Genomic DNA, 24,143 nt, shown 5'->3' with positions numbered 1-24,143 from the left:
ATATCTGTCTGTAGTTGTTGTTGCTGTTGTGGTGGTGGTGGTTTTTGTCAGCAACATTTTATCTTTTCATCGACTTAACGAGATTCGCAGACCCACACAGAGGCCCATTAGCCTTGCACATTTTTGAGCCACAGATTCTCCCAGAGCCCCACAGAATCGCTTCGAGACTCGCACAGAGACCGACAGACTCCCAACAGCGAAACGAGACCCATCGGCTCACGCAAAGATATCCAGACTCACACTGAGACCCCCAAACTCAGAGACCCAACAAACTCAGAGAGACCCACATACTCACACAGAGACCTACAAATTCAAACCGAGACCCACAGACTCACACAGAGACCCAACAAACTCACACAGAGACCCAACAAACTCACACTGAGACCCAATAAACTCACACTGAGACCCACACTCACAGAGATTCACAGACTCACACAGACCCACAGACTCACACGGAGACCCACAAACTCACACATAGACCTATATTGGCTCACACAGAGACCCATTGGCTCACACTAGGACCCACAGACTCACACAGAGACCCACAGTCTCACATACCCACAGACTCACACAGAGACCCACAGACTCACACAGAGACCCACAGACTCACACAGAGACCCAACAAACTCACACAGAGACCCAACAAACTCACACTGAGACCCACACAGAGACCGACAGACTCACACAGACCCACAGACTCACACGGAGACCCACAAACTCACACATAGACCTATATTGGCTCACACAGAGACCCATTGGCTCACACTAGGACCCACAGACTCACACAGAGACCCACAGTCTCACATACCCACAGACTCACACAGAGACCCACAGACTCACACAGAGACCCACAGACTCACACAGAGACCCACAGTCTCACATACCCACAAACTCACACAGAGACCCACATACTCACACAGAGACCCACAGACTCACACAGAGACCCAACAAACTCACACAGAGACCCAACAAACTCACACTGAGACCCACACAGAGACCGACAGACTCACACAGACCCACAGACTCACACGGAGACCCACAAACTCACACATAGACCTATATTGGCTCACACAGAGACCCATTGGCTCACACTAGGACCCACAGACTCACACAGAGACCCACAGTCTCACATACCCACAGACTCACACAGAGACCCACAGACTCACACAGAGACCCACAGACTCACACAGAGACCCACAGTCTCACATACCCACAAACTCACACAGAGACCCACAGACTCACACAGAGCCCCACAGACTCACATACCCAGACTCACACATACCCACAAACTCACACAGAGACCCACAGACACACAGAGACCCACAGACTCACACAGAGACCCACAGACTCACCTACACAGACTCACACAGATACCCGCAGACTATTTTTGGTGTTGTCAGTCTTTATCTTGCCACTGCCGAGAAAACGCCTCCGTCATTGTGTTCTCCATCCCATCCTTCCCCCACTCGCTCGCGTGCAGTCGCATAGCCCTCCTGAGCTCGGTCATCTCGCCTCTTTGCCGCCGACAAAATACACCGGAGACCTCGCTCCAGACCTCCCCCTAGCGGAGGCCCCTTCGACTTGCAGGGGCGCGAGCGAGCAACAGAGGTCGCAAACGGGTTTTGATTCCTTACCCGTACCCGGCCGCATCAGGGTCGCAAATGGGTATCCCGTACCCGGCCGTACCCCTACCCTACCCGTACCCGGCCTGGTATCGGGTACCTGATTGCGACCTCTGGGATGAAGCCATGTTGCAGGCGCGGGTGGGTTGATTCTAGGAACTTGAAATGTGAGAAGAGACAAGACGTTGGAAAATGAGTGACAAACAGTTACTCACGAGGAACTCACGGCCTACCCGTACCCGTACCCGGCCGCACCAGGGTCGCAAACGGGTACCCGTACCCTATACCCGTACCCTACCCGTACCCGGCCGCACCAGGGTCGCAAACGGGTACCCGGCCGGGTACGGGTAGGGTACGGGTATAGGGTACCTGATTGCGACCTCTGGGATGAAGCCATGTTGCAGGCGCGGGTGGGTTGATTCTAGGAACTTGAATTGTGAGAAGAGTCAAGATGTTGGGAAATGAGTGACAAACGGTTACTCACCAGTGACTCACGGCCTACCCGTACCCGGCCGCACCAGGGTCGCAAACGGGTACCCGGCCGGGTACGGGTAGCCGGGTATCGGGTAGGGTACGGGTATCGGGTACCCGGTTGCGACCTCTGGCGAGCGAGTGCAGCGAGCAGCAGTTCCTCGCTTAACGCGGTAGATGGCGTTCAAGAAAAGCGCCGCTTTAAAGCGAGGGATTCATTGCGCTGTACGCGCATTTGCTTTCGTCTTTACATGTTCAACTTTGACAACACGGTTTTCCCCTAAACTCCAGTCTCCCCCCCCCATCCCCACCACGTCCGTTCCGTGTTTAACCCGTTTACTCCCGCGCGTTGCAATACAAGTCAGCGCGTTGCACGCTGCACGCGCCTGATGATTGTCTAGTACGTCTCACGTGCCGCGCAAACAAAGCTTCACTCGATGGGCCAGACAATAATAATGTTTTTAGCCAAGACTCTTCTTCGGAGGGAGCCTGCTACATCGGGATGTTTGGTTGACTCCACTGACTCACTCTGTAGTACAGGGGGAGATCATACAAACTACACTCACTCTGTAGAACAGGGGGAGATCATACAAACTCCACTTACTCTGTAGAACAGGGGGAGATCATACAAACTCCACTCACTCACTCTGTAGAACAGGGCGAGATCATACAAACTCCACTCACTATGTAGAACAGGGCGAGATCATACAAACTCCACTCACTCACTATGTAGAACAGGGGGAGATCATACAAACTCCACTCACTCACTTTGAAGAACAGGGGGAGATCATACAAACTCCACTCACTCACTCTGTAGAACAGGGCGAGATCATACAAACTCCACTCACTCACTATGTAGAACAGGGGGAGATCATACAAACTCCACTCACTCACTTTGAAGAACAGGGGGAGATCACACAAACTCCACTCACTCTGTAGAACAGGGGGAGATCATACAAACTCCACTCACTCTGTAGAACAGGGGGAGATCACACAACTCCACTCACTCACTCTGTAGAACAGGGGGAGATCATACAAACTCCACTCACTCTGTAGAACAGGGGGAGATCATACAAACTCCACTTACTCTGTAGAACAGGGGGAGATCATACAAACTCCACTCACTCACTCTGTAGAACAGGGCGAGATCATACAAACTCCACTCTCTCTCTCTCTGTAGAACAGGGGGAGATCATACAAACTCCACTCACTCGCTCTGTAGAACAGGGGGAGATCATACAAACTCCACTCACTCTCTACAAAACAGGGGGAGATCATACAAACTCCACTCACTCTCTACAAAACAGGGGGAGAACATGTAAACCCCACACAAAGGCATAGCGCCCGAGTCTGAAATCAAACTCAGGTCCTTCTCGCTGTTACACATGAGTGTCACCACTGCAAATAACATTTTACAAACGAGACTTTCGGCATTTTGGTGACAATCGAGGTCATTCGAGCAAACCGCTACACTGCCACTCCTTCTTAGATACACACAAGGCACAGGGTCACACGGGGATAGAATGTGAAACATATGTAGTGGTGGTATTGACGTGCGCCGGGAGTGATGGATCACGGGGCGCGGGGTTGGGCACGCGGTGTGGGCGTGGCAGGGACGCGCGCGCCGGTGGTGAGGCGCGCTCACACAAGCTGGGAAAAGAGGATCGTAGCGAGTGCGCAGTGATTGGTCAGATAAGTGAGTACTCTCAGCGACGTCCGCAGGAGGGGTATAAAGGGGGACGCGCGAGAGCACTCGTGGTCAGTGTTAACCAGTTGAAGACCGAAGACGGGGTGGAGGAGGTAGGGGCCCTGTGTGGCTCGGAGCCGAGACTGGGGGGACCGTAGTCCGACGCCCGTGTGGGTCGGGACGGGGGTACCCAGAGCCGAGACGGGCACCCCGGCTGGGTGTGTCCCGGAAGGCTACAGGGCGTAAGAGCCCGTGTCAGTACAGCTGAGTGGGTGTTGGTCACCCGTGTAGCTGAGTGGGTGTTAGTCACCCGTGTAGCTGAGTGGGTGTTGGTCACCCGTGTAGCTGAGTGGGTGTTAGTCACCCGTGTAACGAAGTAGGGTGTTAGTCATCCGTGTAACTACAAGTTGGTGAAAATAAAGAGTGTGCTACCCGTGAAGTCGTCTCCTGCCGAGTACTACTTTACAACTGGCGTCAGAAGTAAACCTGTCTTCAAGGAGAATGGACACAAGGAAGACTTCTCGTTCCCACGTGCAAGACCGGGGAGACGACGACGTACCGGTGACACCACCCTCGGGAGGAGAAGACGAGGAGTTGCCGCCGATGCAGCACTTCGCGGAAATGGCCGATGCTCCGCCCGCCTCCGACACCAGCCTGCAGGACGCACACTCCCGCCTGGCGGAGTTGCTGCTCGCCGCCGCTGCGATCTTGGCGGAGATCTCCGTTCCAGCGGCCGGTGGAACGCCTGCGGGGTTGGAAGAGGCGGCGCGGCTGGAGGGTTCCCGCCATAAGGCGTTTCGCGCCAAAAGTTTGGGAGTTGGCGCCATTTTTGAGGGTCCGCCTCCGGTTGGCGGGAAACGCGGACACCACGTGGCCAGAGGTCTCCACACAGCGCAGCCCGCGTCATCGGCGAGCGCCGGAGCTCTCCATTTTGCGCCTGCAGAGGGAGCCGACATTTTCTACAACCACAGCAGCGCGCGGGAAAATCGTTCCAACGACGACGACGACGATCGAGTTCTCCAGCAACGATTGCCCGCGCTGTCGGTGTTCAAGGCGGACGGGGGCGACTGGGGAGCCTTCCAGCGACGGTTCATCGCGCATCAAGAAATGTCGGGGTGGTCCGACACCACGGCCCTGCGCGCGCTGCCAGCGATGCTCGACGACGACGCGCTTGCGGCCTTCACGTCTGCCCCGAGGTCGTCCCGCTCAACGCTCCAGGCCGCGCTGCACCTGTTGGCCAAGGTGTTCGGGCCGCCCTCGACCTGTCGCCACCAGTTCTACGATCGGCGGAAGGTGGTTGGAGAAACAACGCTCGCCTATCGCACGGCGCTGCTCGCCCTGGCGGATTCAGCTTTTCCCCGCATGGACAAGGAGGGGAAGGACGCCATGGTGACGGAGCAGCTGCTGGCGCTGGCCCACGGATTGGGAGTTCCCATTAATGCGGCGGACGAGATGGACATCTGCTCCCTGGGGATTGCCACGAGTATCCACGCTTACGAGGTCCTACAGCGGAAGCCGACGGTCGTCTGCGCATCGGTGGAGAACGGGGCACCGGCCGCCACGATCAGCGGACCCCAGCCTGCTGTGCCTCGGGAGGAGGCCTTCGCTGGTTCGAGGCCGGGGGAGTGGAGACCGGGAGGTCGTTCGCCCACACGCTCCTCCCGCAAGCTGGAGCAACCGAAACCTACGACGTCCCTCGTCGTCTGCTACAACTGCGGCCTTCGGGGCCACGTCGCGGCCGGGTGCCGGGCCCCGCGTCAACGCACCGCGGGACCACGTCCGGACGACGACCAGGGACTCAAGACATCCCAACTGAACCCGGCAAGTCACGGCACCTCACACGCTCGGTCCACACGCACGGCACGTTCGGATCGCCGCTTAGCGGTGGGGGGACCGTGTATGGGCGCCGGGGGTTCGGTTCGGCGAGAGGGGTCCGCGTACGGCCCGAAGGCAGTCGAGTGGTCCGAATTGGCCCACAGGATTGTGGCTGCGTCGGCCGGGTCGTCCGTGGTAACGGGGTACATTGACGGGGTTGAGGTCCGGGTGCTCGTGGACACGGGTGCGTCGGCCACTATTATTTCGGACCTTATTTATAATATTCTTCCCGTACAATGTCGACCACTTCTGCCGGTGGACGTACCATTTTACGCGGCAAACGGGGGATCTTTGGGAATCATCGGCCAGATTCGGGCGAATATTTGTATTGGCGACATTAAATTGGCGGGTCCTATTTTTGTATCATCATCGTTGGCCGTTCCTTGTTTACTAGGCACGGACTTTCTGTCTAAAATGCCCATAAAAATTCTCATAGACCAGGCCTGCATTGAGCTTCCGTCGGGTCGGCGGGTTGAGTTTTTGAAGAGTCCAAATAAGATACGCACGGCTTGTGCGACGGTGCAGGCGCTGGCAACCCGGACTGTACGGGTGCCCCCGGGATCGCAAATGTTGGTACCCCTTCGGTTGAGAAAACAACTGGGGGCGGATGCGGGGGCGCAGGGAGTTCTATTGGGGCCGTCTAACAGGGCTAAAGGGGACCTCGGCTTAGCGGTGGCCCAGACCATGGTGAGGGGGGACAGTGAGCCGTTCGTTGTGGTCCTGAATACGGGGTCGCGGCCGGCCGTGATTACGCAGGGAACGGTGCTCGCTCACGCCGCGCCGCTACCCGTCGAGGAACAGCTCGTTGCTCACGCCGATTCACATGTCGATACGCATCCCCAAAGTGAGGAGGGGACGGAGTGGTTGGACGCGTTGTGTGCCGGGTCCAGTACCTTGTCCAGTGTGCAGTTGGGTGCATTGAGGGGCTTGCTGCTCGAGTTCGCTGACGTGTTTAGCAGGCACAAGTACGACATTGGCTGCACAGACCTGTTGCGCCACCACATAGAGACTGGGGACGCGGCCCCTATTCGACAGAATCCCTTCCGGCTCAGTCCAGCCGAGAAGGAGCATGTGCAGTCGGCAGTAAATGACATGTTGGCGGCCGACATCATTGCGCCCTCTTCCAGTCCGTGGGGTGCTCCTATCGTCTTGGTTAAAAAACAGGATGGATCCCTGCGGTTCTGTGTTGATTTCCGCCGCCTAAACAAAATATCAATGGCCGATGCGTATCCGCTCCCCAGGATGGATGAGTCGCTGGATGCCTTGGCAGGAGCAGTTTTTTTCGACGCTCGATTTGCTTTCGGGATTTTGGCAATTGCCCCTCGATGACGAATCAAAACCTAAAACCGCTTTCCGGACACCGGGAGGCCTATTTGAGTTCAACCGATTGCCCATGGGTTTACATTCCGCTCCTGCCACGTTCCAGCGGCTCATGGAATTGGTTTTGGCAGGCCTTCAATGGGACACCTGTTTGATTTACCTCGATGATATCATCGTTTTCAGCCGAACTTTTGAGGAGCACCTCCAGCGACTGAGGGCAGTGTTTCTCAGGATGCGTTCCGCGAAGCTTAAATTTAAACCGGCTAAATGCTTTCTGCTTCGGGAATCGGTCAGGTATTTGGGCCATATCGTTAGCCGTTCGGGGATCTCGACGGACCCTGCTAAGACGCAATGCGTCGGCTCATGGCCAACACCGACCTCTGTTACTGAAGTCCGCAGCTTCATAGGATTTGCCTCCTATTACCGTCGTTTTGTCAAACAGTTTGCCACCATAGCCAGGCCCCTGCACGCCTTGACGGCTAAAGGGGTGCGGTTTCACTGGGGGCCGGAGGAGGAGGCCGCGTTCTGCTCCCTTCGTGACGCCTTGGTGCAGGCTCCCCCCTTGTGTTACCCCGATTTCACGCAACCGTTTGTGCTCGACACGGATGCCAGTAACACGGGTATCGGGGGAGTGCTCTCACAGGTGGTCGGGGGGGTCGAACGGGTGGTCGCCTACGGTAGCAGGGTTCTGTCCCCCGCGGAACAACGCTACTGCGTGACACGGCGTGAATTGCTGGCGATTGTGTTTTTTATACAGCAATTCAGGCCGTATCTGTATGGCCGTCACTTTACGGTTCGCACGGACCATGCGGCTCTCCAATACGCTATGCGGGTGGCGCAGCCATCGGGCCAATTGTCCCGATGGTTGGAGGTCCTTCAGGACTACCAATTCACGACGATTTACCGCAAGGGGTTGCGCCACTCGAACGCGGATGCATTGTCACGGTTGCCGACGCGTACGGAATGCGCATGTCAGTTGGGATCGGCGCGGTGTAAACCTTCTGTCGATGTCCCCGCGGAAGTAGTGCTAGCCGCCACGGATACTACGGGGGTCGACGCCCCCACGGGGAGGGACTCGCTGTTAGCATTGCCTCTCATCGAGTGGGGCCGTCTGCAAATGGCCGACAGCTCCCTACTCGCGCTACGTCGGAAGGTTAACGTTCCCGAGGGCGGGGAAACGCGGGTCGGTTCCTGGGTGTGCAGACAGGGCCTCTTGATGAAGTGGGACTCCATGTCCCGGCGTCACATGCTTGTGGTGCCGGTTGCTGTACGGGGTAAGGTCGTCCTGGCTGCCCATGAACGACTCATGCATCTGGGGTTTCATAAAACGCTCGCCCTCATTCAGCGAGACTACTATTGGCCTGGGATGGGCAGTGACGTGGCGAACATTCTTAAGGGGTGTGTAGGGTGCGCTAAAAGAAAACCGCCACAAATAGCGGCTAATCCACCGCTTCAATCCATTCAAGTTTCGCGCACGAACGAATTGGTCGCGCTAGACATCTTGGGGCCCTTTCCCACTACACCTCGGGGAAATAAGTTCCTGCTGGTTGGCGTAGAGTACTTCACCCGCTGGCCCATGGCGTGGCCACTCGCCAACCAGTCGGCTGCGGCGGTGGCGGACGCCTTTGTCCAAGGTTACGTTTTGGACAAAGGCGCCCCCGAACGCTTGCTGACGGATCAAGGGAAAAACTTTTCGAGTGTTTTGTTGCGCGAGGTGTGCGACCTGTTGGGTACAAAGAAAGTACGTACCTCCCCGTACCACCCGCAGACTGACGGTATGGTTGAACGTCTGAACAGGACGATTACGTCTATGCTGTGCCAACAGGTATGCGACGACCAGGTGGATTGGGACTTACAGGTACCGGGGGTACTAGCGGCCTATCGGATGGCACCCCATGCGGCGACGGGGTTTTCTCCATCTTTTCTGATGTATGGGCGGGAGGCTGATCCGGCCATGGACGTCCAACTGGGGATTTCACAGCCACGTGCGAAATCAAAATTGGCAGACCACATTAAGTTTAACATCGCCAAATTGGCTGAGGCGCGGGAGGCTGCGAGGTTGAATTCACGCTCTCGGCAGATCGCGAACGAGCGATTGCGTGAACGGAAGGTGCATACGCACAATTGGGAACCGGGCGATAAGGCCTGGCTGCATTGTCCACACGCACCGTTGGCTACGTCCCCCAAACTGTTGAGACCATGGAGGGGACCGGTGGAAATTGTGCGGGTTGCACGACCCCAGAGTATACAGATTAAATGGGGAAAACGCCGTTGGTACGTGCACTCCTCCCGACTGAAACCCTACGCGGCACCACGTGACCCCGGGTTGTGCCGTGACGACCGAGCGTGTGATGTGACCGTCGACTCGGGGAGGGATGTGTCGCAGGCTGATCCTCACGTGTCTCCACCTGACCCACCCCCAGGTGTCTCGGACCTGACGGCTGTTGACCGTCGGGAACCGGAACCCCGCGGCTCGCACGGAGCCCCGATGCCTGGCCCATGCCTTCCTGAACTGCCGGCGCCGCCGGATGGCCAACTGCGTCCTGTGCCGTACGACGGTCCGGCAAGGCGGACTCGGTCAAGGACGCAACACTTTTCATGAAAAAAAAAAAAAAAAAAATTCTTTTTTTGTTAAAGCCCGACTTCGTTGCCGGCTTCCCCCTCTGCCGGGGTAATGTCCCGTTCAAGGGACGCTCGGACATCGGGACGCTGCATGAGTCGGAGAGAAAAGAAGAGAAAATGATTAAAGAAAATTTTTTTTTATTGTTACTCTTTCCGCATACACAGTATCGTTGCCATTCGCCGGATTGTGCATGTTGTTCTTGTTGCGGGTGTGGCGGTTGCTGGGTTTTGCGGATTGCGGTGTTCATGTTGTGTTGTTAGGGTTTGTGTTATGTTACGGGGCACACGTGGGGGTGAAGGGGTGTTGTATGTTTTATTAGCAGCCGGGTCGGCTGCGAGCTATGTGGTAGGGGGTGATGTAGTGGTGGTATTGACGTGCGCCGGGAGTGATGGATCACGGGGCGCGGGGTTGGGCACGCGGTGTGGGCGTGGCAGGGACGCGCGCGCCGGTGGTGAGGCGCGCTCACACAAGCTGGGAAAAGAGGATCGTAGCGAGTGCGCAGTGATTGGTCAGATAAGTGAGTACTCTCAGCGACGTCCGCAGGAGGGGTATAAAGGGGGACGCGCGAGAGCACTCGTGGTCAGTGTTAACCAGTTGAAGACCGAAGACGGGGTGGAGGAGGTAGGGGCCCTGTGTGGCTCGGAGCCGAGACTGGGGGGACCGTAGTCCGACGCCCGTGTGGGTCGGGACGGGGGTACCCAGAGCCGAGACGGGCACCCCGGCTGGGTGTGTCCCGGAAGGCTACAGGGCGTAAGAGCCCGTGTCAGTACAGCTGAGTGGGTGTTGGTCACCCGTGTAGCTGAGTGGGTGTTAGTCACCCGTGTAGCTGAGTGGGTGTTGGTCACCCGTGTAGCTGAGTGGGTGTTAGTCACCCGTGTAGCTGAGTGGGTGTTGGTCACCCGTGTAGCTGAGTGGGTGTTGGTCACCCGTGTAGCTAAGTGGGTGTTGGTCACCCGTGTAACGAAGTTGTAGTTGAGTGGGTGTCCTGTCACCCGTGTAGCTAAGTGGGTGTTGGTCACCCGTGTAACGAAGTAGGGTGTTAGTCATCCGTGTAACTACAAGTTGGTGAAAATAAAGAGTGTGCTACCCGTGAAGTCGTCTCCTGCCGAGTACTACTTTACACATACAAAGAGATGTGGGAATACAGAGGGACAGACCCACACATGGAAAGGCACACACATGGAAAGGCACATAGATGGAGACACATGGTAGCAGATAAAAACAAATGGGGAGGCGTTGGGTCAGAGACACATGGGGACACATGGGGTCACAAACAGGAGTACATGTTTAACACGTAGGCTTTCGAGACTAATATTATTCATAATAATGTTTTTTGGGTTAGATAGCGTTATTTATAAAAGTGTCGTAACCCTCCACCACCCGACACGGCCAAACAGTAAAAAAATGTGTCACGTTTACAAAGGACAAAATAATTCACTTCTTTAGCCCACCGGTGTGTTGAAGAGTGAATCAACATCGTTTAAAATTTGAGTAGTACGACGTTTCGCTGGTAATTACATCCAGCTTCATCGGGCGATTTGTCCGAATGGTGAGGCTCTGCTCTTGCTCCCGGTCTTACTGGTAGTAACCCTCCTGGTTACACCAGCCCACAGGGGATTCTTTCGTCCGTTCGTCGTGCAGAGAGGAGCTGGGTGGGGAGGGAGGGGCTGGGTGCGGAGGGTGGGGAGGGGCTGGGTGGGGAGGGTGGGGAGGGGCTGAGTGGGGAGGGGCTGAGTGGGGAGGGTGGGGCTTGGTGGGAGGGGAGGGTGGGGACGGGCTGAGTGGGGAGGGTGGGGAGGGGATGGGTGGGGAGGGTGGGGAGGGGCTGGGTGGGGAGGGTGGGGAGGGGCTGAGTGGGGAGGGTGGGGCTTGGTGGGAGGGGAGGGTGGGGAGGGGCTGAGTGGGGAGGGTGGGGAGGGGCTGAGTGGGGAGGGTGGGGAGGGGCTGGGTGGGGAGGGTGGGGAGGGGCTGAGTGGGGAGGGTGGGGCTTGGTGGGAGGGGAGGGTGGGGAGGGGCTGAGTGGGGAGAGTGGGGAGGGTGGGGAGGGGCTGGGTGGGGAGGGTGGGGAGGGGCTGGGTGGGGGAGGGTGGGGAGGGGCTGGGTGGGGAGGGTGGGGAGGGGCTGAGTGGGGAGGGTGGGGCTTGGTGGGAGGGGAGGGTGGGGAGGGGCTGAGTGGGGAGGGTGGGGAGGGGCTGAGTGGGGAGGGTGGGGAGGGGCTGAGTGGGGAGGGTGGGGAGGGGCTGGGTGGGGAGGGTGGGGAGGGGCTGAGTGGGGAGGGTCGGGAGGGGCTGAGTGGGGAGGGTGGGGCTTGGTGGGAGGGGAGGGTGGGGAGGGGCTGAGTGGGGAGGGTGGGGAGGGGCTGAGTGGGGAGGGTGGGGAGGGGCTGGGTGGGGAGGGTGGGGAGGGGCTGAGTGGGGAGGCGCTGGGTTGGGAGGGGCTGGGTGGAGAGGGTGGGGGGTGGGAGGGGTGGGGCTGGGTGGGGAGGGGCTGCTCACCCCGTAGTGCCCTTAACACGTTCCTTCGGAGTGGGCAGGTAGGAACTTGGTTGGACAGCGCGGCGTTCGGGGGTGGGGCAGTTGGATGAGTGGGCGTGTTTACCCTTCCCCCCCCCACCCTCCCCGACATCGTCAACCAATCGCGGCGTAGCTCGGCGTTCGGTGGGGAGGTGCATGGGTGGGGCGGAATTCCGGATATGCACGACAGACAAATAATCCCTGGTGGGCAGTGTGGAACCTGTTGTTCCTACCCGTATCAACGTTTAACCTACTCACGGCGGCTTGTGCCCGCCCTCACAATCGGGCATATTTGCGGAATACACCACGCCGCCGTTGACCCTGGCCATTGACCGAGCAACCCAACGTTCCTACCAGCTCCCTCCGCAGGAATGTGTTAAATAGAGCAGCAGCAGCAGCAGCAGCAGCAGGGTGACGTCATGGCGAAACTAAATCAACCTGAAACTCGACGGTAAGGACACCGGTACAAATTCAAAACGTCAGCATCACATGTTCTTTATTAAAGTCACGTTCAGTCACGTTATTGCTTACAAGACACATGCAAAGGGTAAACGCGAGCTAGCGGAGAGCCCCCCATTCGGTTAGGCCAAGCAGGAGCCAAGGGGGCCACGGCCACGCGTTTGAGGTTGCGCGGGTGACCTCGCGAATAGTTCCCGGCGGTTGCTGGGTAGACGACAGAGAGGGTCGGTAGAGGTCACCAACCACCCCCCCCCCCCCCCCCCCCCCCCCCCCCACTAAACCCGTAGTGTCTCTCAGCCACATCTACATCTGCTGTGTATCTTAGCCACATGTAAACCCGTAGTGTCTCTCAGCCACATCTACATCTGCTGTGTATCCTAGCCTCGTGTAAACCCGTAGTGTCTCTCAGCCACATCTACATCTGCTGTGTATCCTAGCCTCGTGTAAACCCGTAGTGTCTCTGTGTCACATCTACATCTGCTGTGAATCCTAGCCTCGTGTAAACTCGTAGTGTCTCTGTGCCACATCTACATCTGCTGTGTATCCTAGCCTCGTGTAAACTCGTAGTGTCTCTGTGCCACATCTGAACATGTTGGGTGTATCTGGACCCCGATGACGCCTGCCAGTGGCTGCGCCCCTGCTAAACGCTCGGAGCGTCGGTATGCCCCCCTCGCCTGACCACCCCACGGAGGGCTCTCCCTCACCACCACCGGCACTGCCATTCAAGTGGACGGGTGGCCACTCCGCGTCCCGTATCCGCAAACAATTCCCCACCAAGCCGCGCTCGACCGAACTCGGAAGCAGAAAAAGCAAAAGCGTCCTCCGTCGTCTACACGGGGGAGCGTTTGTTTGTAAATAAATATTCGTAGTCGACAAAAGGCTGCTCTGACCGGACCCCCCCCCCCCCCCCCCCCGCGGCCCTCGCCGGTTCCGACACGGCCATCACGAGGCTCGCGCCACGGCCGTCGAGGGCCGATCGGTGCGGGGTTTTTGCACTGGTCAACAATAAAAAATTAACCCGTAAAAACAAAGTTTTTCACTATAAATCCTTTATATGCGTGGCGGCTAGAGTCCTCTCGTCCTCTGGCTTGAGATGGCTGCCACCTATGGGTCAGATGATTGTCTGCCACCATTAAGCAATTGGTAATTAAATATTTAAATGTTTTTCCCTAAACAGTGTAAAATTTAGGAAATTTTTTTTCACGAAAATTAATTGTCACGCACAACGAGTCTGTGTGCAAAATGTCAGCTCGATTGGATCACGGGAAGTGGGTTAGAAAACGACCGAAAAATTTGCACGGTCGTAAGCACGCAAGCACGCAAGCAAGCAAGCAAGTAAACTTAATATAAAGGATTTTTAAAAACTTCTTTTTTCTGGCCTGGACTTGCCGATTCCAAACCTGATCTCAGACTTGCTCTATCACATCTCATTTTTATTCTATCGGCATACCCCATTTTCATTGATTTTACCCGAAATTAACTCTGTCGCTTACGATTGCAAGTTGTTGCGAGCCAGTGACGGCTTTAGTGTTAAAATATGGTGCTGTATTTTTTAGGATAGTGTGTTTATAATATAATTTTATGTAGATATCCACATTTATTTAATATTTTTCTTCCACAGTTTTTATTGAAAATGCAATATTTGATATCTCAAAAACCTGATGTGAGAGACAAAAACTGATGCCAGATTTGGAATCAGCACCTTAAACCCGTTGGAATACCTTATGCCAGAAAAAGTGTGTTGACCAGTGTAATGGGATGGATGGGGACACAAGCTGCCCAGCAGGGGATGTCCCCGTTTCCTCGTATTGCGGGTTCTTATCGCTCTCTCGCTCATGGCGATGCCTCTCGTTCGACTTCAGTTTGGAGGCGTTGGTGCCTATCTCGTTTTTTTTCATACAGCCATGAGCCTGCGGTTGGAAGTTCCACATTCCTATGGTGGGGGCGAGTGTATCCAGAGGACAACAAAGCTGTTGCCCTGGCTGCCCCCCCTCATCAGTGCCCCTGCCGACCGCTCCCCACGGCCCCTGCCCCTGCTACCCACAACCGCTGCCCCCGCTCCCCACAGCTCCTGCCCCCTATTTCACAGCCCCTGCCCCCCCGCTCCCCACAACCCCTGGGAGCATGTGCATGCGATACATCGTCGGTGCTTTGAAGTTGGTGCAACAAGCATCTCTATTCTCTGCTTGAACCCCTCTAATGCGGGAGATCAACTCAACGCTGCCAACGTTCACCACAAGCTCGCACCAGTCGCCCGAGGTCCGTGGCTCAAGCCCAGCGGCCGCCCTGGTCAATACCGCTGGTGTGACTAACCGTTAAATACTACGCAGAGTATCCTTCGCGATGGACACTTAAGAGATCATATTTTCCGAATTTGAAGACGATTCACCCAGGAGTGTGAACGCCACATCGCAAACATCACACCACCACCCACTGTACTGGCCGTCGATATCCATCCGTGACTTTACACGACTTTAACTTGTTAGGCGCCAACACGTCACGTAACCCAAACGTCTCACCTTCGCGATAGCCTCGCGCTGCCATGATGACAGAAATACCAAGTGAGCAACTTATTTAAAATATTTAATATCGGAAGCTAAGCGGGGGTTTGAGCCTGGATAGTGATTGGATGGGCGACCCCCGCGCGCCAAAACAGGTTGCTATCGGCTGTTGCGGGTGGGCAGTGGAAGAACAACGCCGGCAAAGTCAATCGCTGCGCCGTACTTCTGTGCTCCCTCACCCGTGGGCAGAGGTCGCAACCGGGCACCCGATACCCGTACCCTACCCGATACCCGGCTACCCGGCCGGGTACGGGTACAGGTACCCGTTTGCGACCCTGGTGCGGCTGGGTACGGGTACGGGTAGACCGTGAGTCACTGGTGAGTAACTGTTTGTCACTCATTTCCCAACGTCTTGTCTCTTCTCACAATTCAAGTTCCTAGAATCAACCCACTCGCGCCTGCAACATGGCTTCATCCCAGAGGTCGCAATCAGGTATCCGATACCCGTACCCTACCCGTACCCGGCCGGGTACGGGTAGGGTACGGGTACGGCCGGGTACGGGTACCCATTTGCGACCCTGGTGCGGCCGGGTACGGGTACGGGTAAGGAATCAAAACCCGTTTGCGACCTCTGTTCGTGGGTGCTCCCCGACCCCCCACCGGGCAACCCGCACGAGCCGTGCGGCAGGCAGTGGGGGGAGGGGGGGGGGGGGACAACCCCACCATCCAGCAGCGAATTGACTAAGTGGCTGTGACGGTAAACTTCCGAGGCAGAGCAGAAGGCGAGATAATGGTAGTCGCCTCTACGCCCGTTGGAGAATGTTGGCAAAGCGTCGACTCCGATCCGTAAACAAAATAAATATTTGCGGAGGCCGCGAGTCAAAAGGCGAAACTATAGCCTCTGTTGTTCCCTTCCAGTTAGTGCGTGTCACGTGTGCAGGTACGTGCTTGTGTGCGTACCTTCTACGTGTGAGATGAGCACGTGGTTTTGTGCGTACGCGCGTGTGCGTGCGTGTGTTTTAAGCGGAGGTGCTCGCTAACGGCACTTTCCCCAAAGTCTGTTCAGGCTATAAGGGGAATATTTGTCTGTGTTAGGCTGGGGAACGGTGGCATAGTGGTAAGCGTGCTACGCGATGAACCCAGCGACCCAAAGCTCGATTCACGCTTACGGCCAACACCGGTGACAATAATTATCTGAACCGTTCCTGGGCCTCCCCAAGGTCGACTCAACTTCAAATGGGTACCTGGTGCGGTGTGTAAACATCGCCACTAGGGAGACGTGGTGCTGGCTACCCACCCCCTGGTATGCAATGCCGGCCTCCATAGGTACTCGCTAACAGCACTAGCCCCAAATGTCTGTTAAGGCTACACGGGGGGTCTTTGTCTTTGTGTTAAGCTGTAGGGGAGTGGTTCACACTGCGCTACATTTTCCCAGCAACCCGGGTTTGATTCCGGGCCGTGGCAAACATTACCAGCAAGCTATTTTGGGCCTCCCCTAGGTGGACCGAGCCTTAAATGCATTGGGGAGACAAAAGCGGTCGGGAACGCGTAATTGGGGGCCAACGGACGCTGGCGCCCTCGCGTGCCATTCCGGCTTTGAAAGGTGCTCGCTAACAACGCCGTCGCTCCGCTATGAAAGATCAATCGTAGGGTCTCTGTGTGCACGAGAGAGGTTTGCCCGGAGATTTGTGCAAGTGAATGACCGCCCAAAACAACAATGATCCTGCGCTGTTTTCCCCAGGAAAAGCCTCACCGAGTCTCAAGACTCGTTTTCCAAGGGGGTCCCCCCCCCCCCCTTTGCTTGGGATTTTTGGCCGATCCCTAACCGAAAGCGTGCCCTTGACGAGCGTTCAGCATGACTAGTGGTCAGTCTGCACCTAACTAGTGGTCACTGTGCACCTTGACGAGTTGACTAGTGTTCAATATGGCTTTCGTGTGCCATGTGATTCACGTTCAATTTGCACCTGCATGGTGCTCAGCATGCTATTGAATAGAGTTCCGTATACGCCAGTTTGATTGTTCAGCTTGCCACTGAATAGTGTCCGATATCACCTGCATAGCGTTGATGATAGGTAGTGTTCATTGGGAAGTGTTCAGGATGGTGACGAATGTTCCATGTGCTGCAGTGTTCAGTTCGCATTAGTTCAGTATGCTTATGCAACCAAAGTGTTCAGTAAGCTCATGAACACTGTTCAATATGCCATATGAACACTGTTCAGTATGCTGTTGAACAGTGTTACGTATGCACAGTATGACCAGTGTGCAGCATGCATCTGCATGGTGTTCAGCATTACTCGTGTTCAATGTGTAGCTGAATAAGCATTCATTTTGACTCGTGTTCAGTAAGAACTTGAATAGTTTTCAAAATACACTTGGGTTAGTGTTCAGTATTACATTGCCTCGTGTTCAATGTGCTATTGAGTCGTGTCCAGTATGCCTCTGACAAGTGTGTGCATCTTGTGTTAGATTGAGTGTTCAGGGTGATTAGTGTTCAGGGTGATTAGTGTTCAGGGTGATTAGTGTTCAGGGTGATTAGTGTTCAGTGTCATTAGTGTTCAGTGTTCCCTGGACTTGTGCAACGGGGCCGGTGGAGAAACCCTCATCGCTTGGGTTCCGTTCCGTCTCCGAGCCTGGCCGCCGAGCCATCGCTCTGCAGACAGCCCTGAGCCAGGCCAGTCGGTGGCTCTCCTAGAACAACCCCGCACACACAAAGACACACACACACACGAAGACACACATGAAGACATACAACAAAGACAAACATCCCCCGTATGGCCTAAACAAACCGTTGGGGCAAGTGTTTGCAAGCACCTATGAAGGCCGGCACGGCACACGACGGGGTTGTGTGACCAGCACCAAGCCCGGCCGCCTTTGTCTCCCGAGTGGTGATGTTTACACACGGCACCAGCTACTCATTTGAGTCAACCTAGGGGTAGTCCAGGACCAGTTCAGATAAATCGTCACTGGTGTTGGCTGCGAGCGGGATTCGAAATGGGGTCGCCAGGTTCGTAGCAGAGTGCGCTCACTGCTACACTACCGATCCCCACGCGTGTACACAGACACAAATGCATGCGTACCATGTGGGCATGTCAAAAAGCAAATACTGAGGCCGACTACTGCTGCTGTAATAAGAGTAAATGGTGCTACCGCTGTTAGCGCTGCTGTGAACGAGTGCGTTACTGCTGGTTTTGTATTGGCTCTTGCTTGTTAGTACTGCTGTTGCAGTAGGTGCATCCGTTGGGTTAGGTGTGGCTGCTTATGTCTGACTGCTGCTGTTGCTGTCACTGCAAATGCAGCCTTCAGTAGGCACTCAAAGTGAGCATTGAGACATTATGGCCCATCTCCCGTGTACAGCCCTGCAGAGACGGTCGTGGAGATTTCACGTTCCTGTGGCGGGGGGAAAAGCCGATCCATGGGACAACCATCGCTAGCTTCTCCAAAAGAGCAGTACCAATTCTGTCGACCCCGGTGGGACGACGAGCCGAGATCAACCCCAAAACCAGAGTTTGAACTCGCAAAACCTTCCCCGTTGCGAGTCGCTCGCACGGCCGCCGAGTCAACGGGCCCCTCTCAATACGCACGAGACGGAGAGTGTGAACCAGCACGCCGCACCCCTCGACCACCAATCGGTACCGTTCAGTCAGTCAGTGTGCACCACCTGCACGACGTTCAGTGCGGGACCGAAAAAAAGTGGCTGCAACCGCAGGCGCATCTGTCAACGTGCGCTTTGGGCGTTGAGCATTCACGTCGCTGTTCGCTCTGGTGCCGGTTGTGTACGTGCGCGTGCACTCGCCCGCCTGCGCCGGCTGTTGTGGTGCACGCGTCCCACGCGCACCGACGCCGTGGTGCGAGAGCGTACCGGGCCCCAGCAGCGTGAGGGCGTGCGCCAGCTGCTCCGAGAGGCCCGCCGTTCCCACCGAGGACGACGCCGCCATGATGTCGGGCAACGCGTTCCGCCGGCCTGAGCGACCGGCGTCCACGAATCGGCACAGCGAGCGCTCGTACGCGCTCATCGGCACCGCGGGGGGCAGAGGGGGGCACTGGGGGGCAGAGGGGGGCGCTGGGCAGAGGAGGCAGATGGTGAAGTGGAAGAGGAGGAGGATTAGTGGTAGTGACGGTGGTGGTGTGCGGGAGGACGACGAGACATCGAGGGAGATCGCAGGACTCGCGGTACGCCCCGGCGTCTCTGTGGAGACACGGTGGGGATGTGGGTGGTGATGAGAATTGAGGACACAGCGAGAGATGTGGACACATAGATACACACGAAAAAAATGGACAAAGATCCCCCGTATAGCCTCAACAGACGGTTGAGGCAAGTGATGTTACTGACTAGCACCTATGAAGGTCGGCACAGTACACAAGGGGGTAGGTGGCCAGCACCACTCCCGGCCGCCTTCGTCTCCCCACACACCGTACCAGGTACTCATGAGGCCGAGTCAACCTAGGGGAGGCCCAGGATCGGTTCACATATAATCGTCACTGGTGTTGGCCATGAGCGAGAATCGAACTCGGGTCACAGGGTTCGTATTGCCAGCGAGCAAACCATTACACTACCGCTCCCCCATACATACACACAAGGGACAAGGACACACGAGGATAGAATTTGAAACACATGAACAAAGAGATGTGGGAATACAGAGGGACACACACACATGGACAGGGACACAAAGATAAAGACCCCCCGTATAGCCTTAACAGACTGGAGGGGCAAGTGCCATTAGCGAGCACCTATGAAGGCCGGCACACGAGGGGGTTGGTGGCCAACACCACGCCCGGCCGCCTTTGTCTCCCTAGTGACGATGTTTACACATCGCACCAGGTACTAATTTGAGGCTGAGTCGACCTAGGGGAGGCCCGGGACCGGTTCAGATAATCGTCACCGGTGTTGGCCGTGAGCGGGAATCGAACCTGGGTCGCCAGGTTCATAGCGCAGCGTAGCGCTAACTACTACACCACCGCTCCCCATACACACACATAGACAGGGACACACACACATGGACAGGCACACACATGGGGAGGCATATATATGGAGACACATGGTAGCATATAGGAACAAAAACAAATGGGGAGGCATGGGGTCAGAGACACATGGGGAAAGAGACAAAGAGGGATACATGGGAACACATAAAGGCAGAGACATGTACATCCAGAGACACACTGACACATGAAGACATATACACGGAGACACACGAGGAGAAATAGTAACAAAGACACAGGGACACAGAAATAGGGAGACACATGAAGATACATAAGGATTGATTCACATGACATTTTTATTTTACCAGGTTTTTCAGTTAGTTTTTTCAGTTTCAATTTATCTGGTAGAGCCCTGTGAGCCATTCGGCTCTTGAATCGGGTGTAAGTTGAGGCCCACCGAGTTATAGAACTCTTTTTCGGTGCGAAAAAAGTTCAACAAACACGTGTGATAACCTTGCTGATCTCGTCCAAGAGCATAAACCATCACGCAATCTCCGCTGGTCACGGCATCGCGTTCTTTCAGACGCGCTTCTGCGGCCGTCTGGAACGTTCTTCCTTCATCTAGATTAACAACTAAACTCTTTATAATGTGTGTTCGTGTTTGTTGTTCTTCCATCCAGTACAAGTTCAACACGCACACAGTGCAAACAAAACGAAACTACGTTTATTTGATCACTTACGGAGCAGTAAATAGAATCCGAACAAAAGCCATTGATACGAACAATATGAAGTTAATGTTAATAGGGTACCGCATTAACAATGTTAATACGTACCGTAATTAACATTAACTTGTTCGTATCAGTGGCTTTTGTTCGGATTCTATTTACTGCTCCGTTTTTTTTTTGCTTTTTATTTAGAGTTTTGTTTCCCATCTCCATGACTTTACCGAGAGAACCAAGATTACGTGGTACACGGTATCAATAATGTGATCACAGCCGACTTTATACAACAGTTATTATTGTTTATTTCTTGGTGGGACTAAGTTAATGTTAATTACGGTACCTTTGAAGATTGTTAATGCGGTACCCTATTAACATTAACTTCATATTGTTGGTATCAATGGCTTTTGTTCGGATTCTATATACTGCTTCGTTTTTTTTCCTTTTAATTGAGATTTTTGTTCCCATCTACGTGACTTTACCGAGAGAACCAAGAATATGTGGTACACGGTATCAATAATGTGATTACAGCCGACTTTATACAACAGTCATTATTATTGTTTATTTCTTGGTGTGACTAAGTTAATGTTAATTACGGTACCTTTTAACATTGTTAATGCGGTACCCTATTAACATTAACTTCATATTGTTCGTATCAATGGCTTTTGTTCGGATTCTATTGACTGCTCCGTTTTTTTTGCTTTTAATTTAGATTTTTGTTTCCCATCTACGTGACTTTACCGAGAGAACCAAGAATATGTGGTACACGGTATCAATAATGTGATTACAGCCGACTTTACACAACACTTATTATTGTTTATTTCTTGGTGTGACTAAGTTAATGTTAATTACGGTACGTATTACCATTGTCAATGCGGTTCCCTATTAACATTAACTACATATTGTTCGTTACAATGGCTTTTGTTCGGATTCTATATACTGCTCCGTTTTTTTTGCTTTTAATTTAGATTTTTGTTTCCCATCTACGTGACTTTACGGAGAGAACCAAGAATACGTGGTACACGGTATCAATAATGTGATCACAGCCGACTTTATACAACAGTTATTATTGTTTATTTCTTGGTGGGACTAAGTTAATGTTAATTACGGTACCTTTGAAGATTGTTAATGCGGTACCCTATTAACATTAACTTCATATTGTTGGTATCAATGGCTTTTGTTCGGATTCTATATACTGCTTCGTTTTTTTTCCTTTTAATTGAGATTTTTGTTCCCATCTACGTGACTTTACCGAGAGAACCAAGAATATGTGGTACACGGTATCAATAATGTGATTACAGCCGACTTTATACAACAGTCATTATTATTGTTTATTTCTTGGTGTGACTAAGTTAATGTTAATTACGGTACCTTTTAACATTGTTAATGCGGTACCCTATTAACATTAACTTCATATTGTTCGTATCAATGGCTTTTGTTCGGATTCTATTGACTGCTCCGTTTTTTTTTGCTTTTAATTTAGATTTTTGTTTCCCATCTACGTGACTTTACCGAGAGAACCAAGAATATGTGGTACACGGTATCAATAATGTGATTACAGCCGACTTTACACAACACTTATTATTGTTTATTTCTTGGTGTGACTAAGTTAATGTTAATTACGGTACGTATTACCATTGTCAATGCGGTTCCCTATTAACATTAACTACATATTGTTCGTTACAATGGCTTTTGTTCGGATTCTATATACTGCTCCGTTTTTTTTGCTTTTAATTTAGATTTTTGTTTCCCATCTACGTGACTTTACGGAGAGAACCAAGAATACGTGGTACACGGTATCAATAATGTGATCACAGCCGACTTTATACAACAGTTATTATTGTTTATTTCTTGGTGGGACTAAGTTAATGTTAATTACGGTACCTTTGAAGATTGTTAATGCGGTACCCTATTAACATTAACTTCATATTGTTGGTATCAATGGCTTTTGTTCGGATTCTATATACTGCTTCGTTTTTTTTCCTTTTAATTGAGATTTTTGTTCCCATCTACGTGACTTTACGGAGAGAACCAAGAATATGTGGTACACGGTATCAATAATGTGATTACAGCCGACTTTACACAACAGTCATTATTGTTTATTTCTTGGTGTGAATAAGTTAATGTTAATTACGGTACGTATTACCATTGTCAATGCGGTTCCCTATTAACATTAACTACATATTGTTCGTTAATGGCTTTTGTTCGGATTCTATATACTGCTCCGTTTTTTTTGCTTTTAATTTAGATTTTTGTTTCCCATCTACGTGACTTTACGGAGAGAACCAAGAATACGTGGTACACGGTATCAATAATGTGATCACAGCCGACTTTATACAACAGTTATTATTGTTTATTTCTTGGTGGGACTAAGTTAATGTTAATTACGGTACCTTTGAAGATTGTTAATGCGGTACCCTATTAACATTAACTTCATATTGTTGGTATCAATGGCTTTTGTTCGGATTCTATATACTGCTTCGTTTTTTTTCCTTTTAATTGAGATTTTTGTTCCCATCTACGTGACTTTACGGAGAGAACCAAGAATATGTGGTACACGGTATCAATAATGTGATTACAGCCGACTTTACACAACAGTCATTATTGTTTATTTCTTGGTGTGAATAAGTTAATGTTAATTACGGTACGTATTACCATTGTCAATGCGGTTCCCTATTAACATTAACTACATATTGTTCGTTACAATGGCTTTTGTTCGGATTCTATATACTGCTCCGTTTTTTTTGCTTTTAATTTAAATTTTAGTTTCCCATCTACGTGACTTTACCGAGAGAACCAAGGCACATTCATTCCTGCAGTCACGCGAGTTTTAAAAGTCCCAACTCACCGCTCACATGCACAGGCCCTCCTGTCGAGGTTCCGACTGAGGCCGAGGCCTTCCTTTGACCGTCGCCGTCACCGACCGCGATGTGAACTGACGATAACAAGGCGACCGACAATTATAAACGTGTCTGACAATTACAAGGCGATCGCCGTCACGACGCGAACGGGATAACGCGCCGGGCAACAATCACCGCAACGATTCGCACGCCGAGTGGACAGACGCGTCCAGCCGCCTCGTGACCCCTGACCTGTTGCGCAATCTCGGCCCCTACCAACTGCGAGCTCGGCAGGGGGGGGAGGTTGTTAAAATAAAATCTTCTAAATTAACATTGCTTAGGACTAAAATCAACCGAGGCTATTTGTTACAAAAAAATTGGGTTTCTTAGTTATTTGTACAATATAAAAGCGAGCATTCGTGTGGCAAATATGTTATTGCAAATAACAGTAGTTTAATCGGTTTGTTGATGTCCCCTGTTTTTATTGACAACGTGGTACAATCGAGGCGTTACCATGGCGGCGCTCGCGCGTGATGATGTCACGGTAGAACGTTTAAGCCGGTGTCACTGCGGTGACGTCAACCAACACCGTTACG

At 53.2% G+C, this 24,143-nt stretch overlaps 1 long non-coding RNA gene across 1 annotated transcript; it reads right to left on the bottom strand.

The window, feature by feature from the left end:
- Positions 1-12,590: 12,590 nt before the first annotated feature.
- On the bottom strand, positions 12,591-23,954 carry LOC133340540 (uncharacterized). The gene is made up of 3 exons (XR_009754913.1): positions 23,556-23,954; positions 18,931-19,131; positions 12,591-17,759 (listed from the first exon to the last, which is right to left on the bottom strand). It is a non-coding gene; the product is annotated as an uncharacterized LOC133340540 (long non-coding RNA).
- Between the last annotated feature and the right edge of the window lie 189 nt (positions 23,955-24,143).

This window comes from Lethenteron reissneri, chromosome 10 (genome assembly GCF_015708825.2).
Source record: "Lethenteron reissneri isolate LAM-NWPU_2019-01 chromosome 10, ASM1570882v1, whole genome shotgun sequence".
Classification (NCBI taxonomy): Eukaryota; Metazoa; Chordata; class Hyperoartia; order Petromyzontiformes; family Petromyzontidae; genus Lethenteron; species Lethenteron reissneri.
Note: the sequence above shows the minus strand (reverse complement) of the source record. Positions and strands in the feature narration are given on the sequence as shown.